Below are 11,251 nucleotides of genomic sequence, written 5' to 3'. Positions count from 1 at the left end.
GAGTAATGCCTGGTGATTATGGCTGAAAGGCAATGTCAGTGTTGCTCAAATAGGAAAGGCATGAAAAGGGAAGAGCTCCTTCAGAAACACATTAGCCCTGTCACAGTCCTTCTGTGCTAAGGGCTCTAGATGTGATCCAAATCTCATTCAAGTTAATGACAGGATTTGAGTAAAAGTCTCTTTCAGTGGGGTTTAAACCTTTTTCAGTACTCCGTCATCCAGGAATTACCAGTTTTATTCTCCTGCCCCAAAGTGGAGGAAATACTGGAATAATTTTGAGAAATTTTGTAAGAAAGGCTGATACTGAAATGTGAACAGTACCCAGGGTCACCAGTTCTACTCCTCATACAAAGTTCATGGTGGTCTTGAAATAATTCCTGTTACCCAGGACCATGGTTTCACATCATGCCCACAGCTCTTCCAAGAAATTCTGCTGGCTCCCATCACACAGGTTATTGACCCAGTGGTGAGTCAAGAACAGAGAGTACCACCTACAATGTTGCTGCTACCACTTCCTTCAACAACCTTGGAGGTTTCCTCAGAGATCCCAACCAAAGCACTGACCAAATCAGCTCAGCTTGGCATTTCTGTTTGGATGAGCTAACAGCTCTGGGTGGTATGGCTCCCAGCCATCATTTCCATTATGCTCTAATTTCCTTTCTCCATAGGTTTTGTATCATCTCCATGATTGAGAGTTTGTTCACTCTCATACAGAATATTTTTTTAAAGTAATACAAAATGGTAAAATCTGTTTATGATGGTAAAGTAGGAATGTTCTAGAGTTTAATTTTAAAAGCACCATGCCAGAAATAACTTCTGTGACTCATTCTTCCAGTGAATTCGGATGTAAAACCCTATGTATTTTCAGTCTCTTTTTAATTTCCTGAGATTAATAAAAATAATAACTGTAGTAAAGAAAAAAAAAGCTTTCAAATGCAACCAGTTTTGGAGACATCAACTGTGCATTTTGAAAAAGATGCTATATGCAAAAGCTGGTCAGTATACCTTGTGTGTATATGCTATACATTATATATATATATATATATATATATAATATATATACACATACTCTATACCGATGTAAGAATAGATATAAAAACTCTATATACATATACACAGAGAAAGTTCATATATGTACAGAGAGTTAAAATTTTAAAATGACATATTTTCCCGTTTTAAGAACGTCTTTTGAGAATAACAAGATTTAATCCAAATTTCTGTTATAACTATAAAGCTATCCGTGACCAATGCAGTACACAGAGGTCAAAACAGTGTTTAATAGTGAATATCTCTCTCCAGATACTTGAGTGAGCTCATAATTGTAGGAGCTGATGACCTCAGGTGTTCCTTTGTGGTTCCACTATTTGTATAGTCTACTTATGTTGTTAGTGTCTTCCTCTTACAACAGCAGCTCCACATGTAAGCAGCTCACACAAGTGCACACCAACATTGTTATCAGGTCTTAATATGCTATTATAAGGTTTAAATTTGTGCCAAGAATGTAGGGACTTCTTGTTCTAGCAGCAGTGTCCTTGATTATTTCCTTTTAACTACTGTCATATCTTGATGTAGGTCAAAACTGTGTTGTCCCAAGTACAGCCAGCCTGAGAATATAAAAGATAATACATCTGCTAGTAGTAGGTCCTGAGCCTTATCCAATGGGATTTATAAATGTATGAAGTTTAAATTAAAAAAAAAAAGAAGTATCGGAATAGGTGCCGATGCAGAAGAAAATTGGCAGAATGAATAAGCAGGATGCTTCATTCCATATGGAGGGGAAGTGGGATGCTTTCAAGAGTATTCTATTATTAGAAATGGTCTAGATTTCTTACAACCTTATTTATTATAAATCACAAACAAACTTGTCTTTATAAGATTGTTGACAGTGTGGATAAAAAATCAAGGAAGAGAATGTCAGTAAAAGTGTTCACTGGAAGTTTGTGATGGGCAATTAGGCTGGACAGCTGGGACACCTGAAAGCTGACGGAGGTAGAGTTTGTACCCACACCAGCTTCCTCATTTCCATGAAGAGTCTGACTAATCCTTGTGTGCAGAACAAGAGTGTCAGTGAGTCCTTTCTGTAAATGAAAGTGTCTCCGACGCATCCAAAGGAATAGAAGTGTCTTTCACATGTTCTGATTGCAACGTCAGTGGAACTGTCTGATTCAACTCCAGATGCTACTGTGGAATTGACAGCTTAATGGTGAGATTGATACAGTGACAGTTGTGTCACCCACCTCCAAACAGCTCCATGGGTGCTGATAAAGTGTCAGTGGAGTTGGCCAGAGAAGAAATACAATCATTTAAAAGAATAAGAAAGAAATACATTTAAAAAACCAAAAAAGCCTTCTGTTATGAAGCTGTGTAAAGATGATGGCTTCAATCTGCCACAGAATATTTTTTTTCCTTTTTTTTTGCAAAGGCAATGCTGTGGCCTTACTTCTGAATGACATGATTTCTTTCATGACTTGTAGTATAAAAAGGAAAGCCCCAACATAAAGCTAGCTCTCTTCTCACTGTAGCATTCTTTTATGAAAATAAGGCAATAAAGGAGTGTAGAAATGGATGAGGAAGGCTTTCTAAATTAACATTTCAAGGAATGGAACTAGATATATACTTTGCACTTAGTTTTTTTAAAAAAAGAAAAGATCTTTGTAAGTAAAATGGGAATATTTTCTTTCCCTTTTAATCAAAGTTGAGTATTTTCGTCACTTCTGGAATCTGATAAAAAACGAAATAGATTTCAGGCTATGAAAGGATGAGATGTGAAAGCGTTTCAGAAAGGTAAGGTGATTTTTCAAAGTTAATGTTCCCTAAGAGTGGCATTCACATTGCAATACTTTGGACACTCAACTGTAAATGCAAAATATGATCCTCATTTTCTTAGGAGAGTCAGTTGAATATTCAGAGCAGGAGCTTATTAGATGTTCATAGCCACCCACTGGAGGGGTCCAGACTGGATGATATCCAGAAATCCTTTTTAGCCTAGATAATTTTGTATTATAAATGCTCACAAATCCAGTCAATTTATGTTTCTCCCTTAGGAGTGTAGTATATACAGCAGGGAGCAATTGGAAACAAAGGCCAAAAAACCTGAAGCGCATCTGTAGAGGGAAATGGTGGAGCATAACAAGAGCTCTCTAATACACAGGCCTCTGAGGATGGAGCTGGATGCAAGTACAAAATACCCCATTAAACACGTGGCTCTTAACTGGAGCACAAAGGTTCTTCCATCTATTTATATTTCCATAATAAGTCACTGCAATATATCCCTTGTAATTATACATTAACCTCTACAATTAAGCATAACATGCTAGACTGCAGATGCACTGACATTGCTGTCACACTTGTTAACACAACTCTGGCAAACTTCTATATTCTCTATAAATCAAGATGGGAATATGCACAGGGGTTGCATAATGGCTGAAAATTTCAGTGCCCACAGCAGTCCCTAGCGTGCTTTGGCGGGGGCCAGCACTTGCTTCCAACCAGGTCCTGTGCACAGCTGGGAAATTATCATGGAGGAGGTGATTCCCAGGTCTTAGAGGAAGAGGCAGGAATGACTTGTGTCCATTCCCTTAAGGACATTTTTCCAGGAGGAAAGAGCAAGCACCAAGAGCCATGGGATGCATCCTGAGCCACCTGCCACACTGCTTCAGTGTGTGGGGTCACTCTGGGGGAGCAGCAGGTTTCCAAGCAGAACAATATCAGTCTCCTAAGACCAGAAAATGGCCTTGACCACTTTTGATTTACTGGTATTGTCATTGCCTGCATTGACTTGTTCCCCTTGTCTGATAAGGGTGGCTGGAGCCACTTTACCTGACATTTTGGTACCTGCTATCTGCAGTATTTGTGTAGGTAAGCTTTAAAGACAGAAGCAGATTTACATCCATCTTGTATACGGACATAGGCTTTAGGAAGGAGGAAATGTTTCCTGCTACTGGGTGGGTGCTGATCCTATTGTTTAGCTCGGTTGTAGACAGAGCTATACAATATGTACCTAGCAGATGTCTGCACTTGATCAAATAGAGCACAGTTCTGTGTTCTGTTGTCCTATATTACAAATATTGTGGGCAAATCTCTGGTTTCTGGTAATACAAATAAAGAAATGACAACAATGAAAATTCCCATGCTTCCAGTTTCATAGCACAGAGCATGGCCGTCCATTCCAAGCTGTTATAATTACCAACACTCCTGAGACAACCAAGTTCTTCTTGCCCAGAAAAGGACAAAGATTATTTCTTTCAATACAAAATGCTTTAGTGGTGTTTTGAAAACTTCACTTCTTAAAAAGGACTTGTTTCAACACAATTTAATGAGCGTTACTTAGAACTTAATAAGTTTTATTTCAACTCTCATTCTAGGAAATTTTTGGTTTGACAGTAGAAAAGCCTGATTTGTGTCTGTGTTCCATATTTAAATGAGTATTCTTGCTAGCTCTCTCATCCAAGCCACTCTACAAACAAACCCTGAACTAACTTATTATTTAGTAGAAAAAATCTAGGTGCAGCTTTTTAACAAATAGTATAATTCTTATCTTTGAAGATTCACTCAATCATTCTCTGATGACACCTTCAAATTAAAGCCATAGATTTCTGTGATGTTTTTTGTCATGATATTATGCAAACCCTCTTCTCTGTATGCTAGGCAAACTAGTATATTAAAAAACTTTTCATGGAAAATACACTATTAACTTTTCTACATAAATTGTTTCAGATTAAGCAGAACAAAAATTTATAAAGACCGATTTACCTATACAGCCCACGTTTGCACTTAAGCCAGCTTTCTCCATTTCCTGGAGAGAGATTGTGCTGCTGGTGAGGAGACATGGAATGGCACAGGACAACTGCCTGAGTTACTGGCACACATAAAAGGGGAGGCTTTACCCTGCATACAGTCTAAGATGACAAAGATATTTGGCAGCAGAACATCAGAAAGCCTAAATATAAAAAAACATGAGGACTGGGAAAAGTATTAATGCAGCAACAGTGAAATGTGTGATTATAAGAAAAAGAAAAAACATCAACAAAATATAATAGATGTCAAATATGTACTAAATAAGGTTATTAATAAGAAGTTCATAAGGTGTTTAGTGCACAAGGATAGCAAAGTTCCAGGGACTATGGGAAGTGTTGGATCTGACTGCTATTGCACAAGACATTGTCTGATTACTGGGAACATGCCTTGGGTAAGACAAGGCCTTTTCTCATTCTCCATCAGCTGCCTGAGATGGCAATTTCAGGAGCATAGCAAACTGGAGATCTTGCCAAAAGGTGCAGGCCCACTCTCTCTCCTACTCCTACTCTCTTCCTTCTACTGGCACAAATATTTGTCTCCCACTTGCCCCAGAAAGTTGACTTTTAACCCCCATTAATTCCCTGATCCAGTTCCCAGCACAGTGACAAAAACACCTGTGTCAGCAGTATGTGGCGGTAAAATGAGCAGACAGTGATGTGGAAAAAGGCAGTGTGAGGTTTTTCTTGGCAGCTATTATCAGTCTAACGTGTTCAGAAACTTTCAATCTAGGGGGCTGGATTGGTCCTGGTTTAGAGCAGATTCTCATCTATGCACAACACTGAATTGTTTTGCTCAAGGTCTATATACAGGATGAGGAGTAAAACTGCATCTGCAACACCCTGATGCAAGACTCTTCTTTCCCTGTGCCAGCAGCTGCTAGGCATGCCCCATTGTACCCCAGTGGCCATGACTCAACTGTCCTTCAGTGGCACAAGTACAAACAGGCTGCTTTTCCTTACACTGAAAGAGTGGGCAAGTGTGACATTTTCTTACTAAACGACTGTTTAGTGCAAGTACTTACTTTGCCCATGCCAGTAGAAAACCCATTGCTACACTGCCCTTGTACTCCACAGAGTACTGAAGACTCCTCACCAAAATAAATCACTACAGGAGAGAAGACCAGGAAATAAAGGGAATGGATGGTGAAAGTTTAAGGGTTCCTCTCTTCTTTCCTGTGCTCATTAGGTAGACATTTTTTACTTTGTAGTTTTTCCTTTGCTGCTTCTTTCTCCATCTCAGTCTCTCCTTTGATTCCATTCTGCCCTTTCAGCTCATCACTGATTGCTGCGTAATTTACCTCTGCGTAACTAAAAATGCTAATTTTTATTTGACCATGAAAGACTCCCAAATATCATCCCTGGCTTTGCCTGTGGAGCCACCAAAACATGTGAAGTGGATCAAAGTTGCAGGGTCTCTTCGGTTCCCGATATTCCTCTTCTCCTTGATACTTTTGTAATAATTAATACTAATTTACTAAGACAAAATTTTGTGATTGTTCATTAGACACCTGAGGCTGGAACACCTCGACCACTGATGCCCTGGGTAACACCAGAAGGTTGCACAGAGGAACGAGCTGCAGAGGAGGGGCAGGTGCTTTTGTTTTGTGCGACATACTCAAAGCTCATCATCATTTTGCATTTAGACATTTTAAATAAGAATGCAAGCTTTATAATAGCAAAGTTCCCAGCTTTATCCACCTTCCCAAAGTGATTTGCCTCTGAAAATTCCAACTCCAAACTCCCAAAACTGTTTATTGCCACTGAGTAGGGAATTAATCTAAGACAAGTAAAGGAGACACATTGCCCCCCCTCCCCTTGCAGAACTAACCTTTGCTACAGCTGGAATAGTAGGATTGGACATATTTTGACATCTGCCTCAGTTTATGACAAATTTCTGCAGAGCTTTATGGGACTGTGAAATGGGACAGGTTGGCACAGCAGCCAACTTACCAGGTCTACCTGCTGAAGTGACCTCTGAGAGCAGAGCAGGGAGGTGTCTGAGGATGGGAGGGGGTCTGGGGGTGCCCAGGGCACTGCAGGGCAGCACGCACTCAGACATGCCTGAGGATGCTGAATTTCCCTCATCCTCCTGCTGGGCACCTTCAAATGCCTGTGTTACCCCCCCTGACCCCACAGACTCACCTGCATTGCACAACTCCACCAACAGCAGGCTCTGGTTTGTGAAGGGCAGAAGGAATCTGGGGAACGGGAGGAAGCAGGAACAAGTAAGAACTATAGAATCCTGAATACCAAAATCCCCACCACTCTGTAGTAAATTTTAAAATTATATGACTCCCTGAGGTCCCACTGAAAGCAAAGCATGAAGGAGAGAAGGAGCTATGGCCAGGTATTACAGATCTGTAGCACTACTCCACATATACTTTAAGGACATAGTCTTTAAAAATTAATATATTTTGGAACTCTGCTTTAAAATAAATGTCAGCTGCGTTTTCAGCAGCTGAACAACTACTTTTCCTAAAAATCAGACCTCTTGTTTTATGTATCTGAAGTTGTGTGACTGAAACACGTGGAATATCTTGGCCTAGAATGTTTTAAATAATTTCCATAATTAATATGATTTGGAGACTGAATAAAGAAGATAAAACAGAGATATAGCAAACACACTACATGCATCTCAGATTATTATGTCTGAGTTCATACCAATGAATCTTAATGTGTGTGCAAGAAGAAATTATCTGTCCACCTGCTTGTAGTAAGAGAAGGCACAAGGCCAACATACTGATTCCTGCTTCTCAATTTGGATTACAGCATTTTAGTGTTTATTTATAAAATTTCTGAAGGGATTACAGAGTTTATTCACTGGGAGGTCTTCAGAACCCCTTGAAATGTAGCTTTCCATAAAACATTCTGGTTGAGGTTTCTAAAACTGGTTTGAACAGAATCAAAAACCAATTTAGATATATACTGAGCTAAAGAGTATCCCTCTTTCCCATTGCACTACCGAGACAACAGGAATGGAATAAAACACCTTGATTTTTTTTAATCTTTTCCATACCTTCTCACTTCCACTGACTGGATACCTGCTAGAGTCACAGTCTGCCCTTATTTTATTAACCCAAAGAACTGATGTAATTTAGTAAATCAATTTCATGTAGATTATGGGTTTCCTTAAAGATTTCTTAATTTAAGTATTGATTATTCCCATCCTTCTTTAATTCATAAAGCCTGGGCAGAGCAGAGCACAAGGGAAACAGGTCTGCCAATAATGGCCAAAGGGAAGTTTGCTGGACTATAAGCCTTTACCAGAAATTGACAATCCTCCCTTTACTTTTGTTTGCTTTGCAGTTCCCTCTGGAATTTGCAATTTTCTGGCTGGTTTCTCTTATATATGTATGCCTTCCCTCTTGCTAGTTTAGAGATGGAACTAGTAATTTCCCAGCTCTTGTAATGTACTCCTGCCTTCAAAAAGGCAGGATCTGAACATTCATGGTTCTGCTTAAATTTATTACTATATTAGTATATAGTTATAAAAACATTTTATTTTCTCAAAATGTCATAGCTGCCAGTAGTGGAATGTAAGTGAAATGGATACTGTGACATGAAGATGTAAAGATATATGAAATTACTTCAATCAGCAGAAAGAATTTATTTTTCATATGATGTTCCATTGTTCTGTATTTAATCCAGTCAAGCTTTTTGAGCTAAACACTGAGTTCAGCGGTAAGGGTGATGTGAGTGTCTATATGCATTCGTTCATGTACATGAATTCATTAGGGCATATTCACTTTAACATCTGCTAGAGGACCATTATTAGTCTCTAAATCTGAATAAGTTTTCTCAACTTCTTTATCCTGTGTCTTGTTATTCTCTTCCACTGAAAAGGAATTTTTCTTTTTTATTATTCCTCCACACTCCCTGCAGTATATTAATAATATTCTCCAAGTTTGGTGTCTCTAATATTCAAACATTACATAAAACTGAATAGACTGATCTTCCCATCTAAATAATCTTGTTTTAGTTCTTTTTTTCCATCATAGCTTTTCTAGCTAACAGAATTAGATACTAATAAAAGCACTCAAAATTACCTATGCAATCATTAATTATATATCCCTTGTCACTAAGTTTTTCAGTTCTCCAAAATGTTTGAGCACGTTCCAGTTTAACCTGAAATAATGTAAACAATAATGTGATTAAACTTATATGCAACAGCCTGGGTTTGTTTGGTCAGTGTTTTAAATTACTCTGCCTGGCCTTCTTTGCTGCCTGCCTTTCTGTACTGCCATCTTGGGCAGATCAGCCTGAGCAGTGTGCTCTGGTTTCATCTTTCATTTCCATCAGCTAATTTTGATTTGACTATGTCATGCAAAGTATTTTCCAGATGGCAAATACAATTTTTTGAGTCAGATGAATATTCAGGGAAAAAAACCCACCATGATATATGCCCCAATGAATCCTGCATGTCTGTCTTGTATACTAAAGAATGAAGCTGGAGGCTCTGCAAACTTGAGTGAACGCAGATCTTCATTTGCTGGAACATGGTACAGACTCACCTTTTTTTGACACATCTTGCTTTCGCCAAGAGAATGGTGTAAAGAAAAATGTGTCTGTAAACATAGGCTTTGCCAGACCTCTCACTGTGCACATTCTCAAGTCCTTGTACGCTGGTTCAGGTAAAGATTTTAATGTAATGTTTCCAGGAAAAGAGGGAGATGTCCTCAGAATTTAAAGTGTTATATTATTTAATGAGACTAAAAATGGAATCATTCTAGACTAGGAATACATCTAGTAGATTTAAGAGATTGCTTTTCTAGATTAGTAGAAGTTAGGTTTCCCAAAGATTCACAAGTCAAGGAGTTAAACTTCCATAAAAGGTACAAAGCTAGTCTGAGAAAACAACCTTCCTATTTATTTAATCAGTAAACATTTGGATTTTGTTTCAACCAATATAAATACAAACCTGAGACGAAGAGAAATTTCTTAACCTTGTCCAAAATATCCCAATATACTGTAGATAGATTCGTGCTGTTCAGGTATTTTATTGGTGACAATTGTTATCTTTTAATTAAATTTCCTATAATTATCTTATATTATTAGTGGAATTAGTCATATCAAGCATATGAATATATTTTTAAAGGCTCAGGGCTTAAAACAAGCTGCTGCATCAATGGATTGTCACCACTCAGACAATATTTGTTTTGATTATGGGGGAAGGAGGGAAGAAGGAGGGGCTTATTATCTGCTAAAAAAAGAAGCCTAAATGGGAAAAACTTCACCTGTACTAAAGATTGGATCAAACAAGCTTCATAACATGGATCTGCTTTTGCATCATCTTCATCTGAATAGGAAAGAATCCTAAGGTCCCAAATACTTTATCCATTTGAGAAACAGTGTTCTGCCATGACTTTTACAAGTGTAATGATAGATGCAGTGTCTGCTCAGTCTCTTGTACATCTTCCCATATAGCTTCAGTTGTTAAAAAAATCCTTCCCCTTTTGAACTTCAAAACAGATTTTTTTTTGATGCGCGTTACCCTATCATTTCCGTGGTTTGATTTCAGTCATATGTAAGTGTTAAAAGATGTGTCTAAATGGATATGAACTTGATTAAGGTGATTTGGGATGAAAGACTCAATAGAAATGTCAAACATTGTTGCTATTCACTTGCTATTCACTTCATTAGTGGATGAAACTAGCAAAGACTGTCAGAAGTCACCTTCTCATTTAAGACATTTGATTGTTTCCTTACTTGTTTTGGAAAAAAAAGATAACATCACCCTGGTTTAGCTGGAAATTGCATAATTCTGGTTTAAATTGAAAAAAATTATTTTTTGTTTTACTGGGGATATTAAGTAACAGGAGAATATGTGAAACTCCTGTGTCTTTAAAAAAAAAGGAGAAAAAAGGAAAAAAAAACATACTTGCTATCACAGTTCATTATATTCCCCTACAACACCAATTATAAATGGTTTATAAGTAGCTGACAGCATCACTCCAATTATTGGTAATTTTCTGTCTTTTTTCAAAATAGCTGGCATTGATTTTTTTCTCAGAAATCTATTTCATCTATTTATGAGCAATTGAAAAATTTCTTAGAATTTCTTTGGCAAGTAATTCCAAATAGAATCTCAGCATGCTACATTACAAAATTGGCTATTTTATTATTGCAGTTATTCTTTTACTAATATTTTCTTAGTACCTCCAGCATGTTCAGTTCTGACAAATTAAAAAATATAAAGACAGTCAATTTTCTGAAGTCCTTCAACCCTGAAGCCAGGCACATAGAAAAGGAATGCAGTGGGAACTCCAGAAGTAAGAATAGCTTCTGGACATGAGGTTTACTTGAGGAGGTAAATGTGAGTGGCAGAAATGGGGTCTAGGATTCAGCTTTTTAAATTGCAATCAGTCCTTTTGTGAGTATTGTTAAAGGAATAAGGGAAAATCTTGGCCCTGTTGAAGTCAAAAGCAAAACTTCAATTGATTTCAGTTGAGCTCTTT

The sequence above is a fragment of the Corvus cornix genome, chromosome 2, assembly GCF_000738735.6.
Source record: "Corvus cornix cornix isolate S_Up_H32 chromosome 2, ASM73873v5, whole genome shotgun sequence".
Taxonomy (NCBI): Eukaryota; Metazoa; Chordata; class Aves; order Passeriformes; family Corvidae; genus Corvus; species Corvus cornix.
This window is presented reverse-complemented; position numbering follows the sequence as displayed.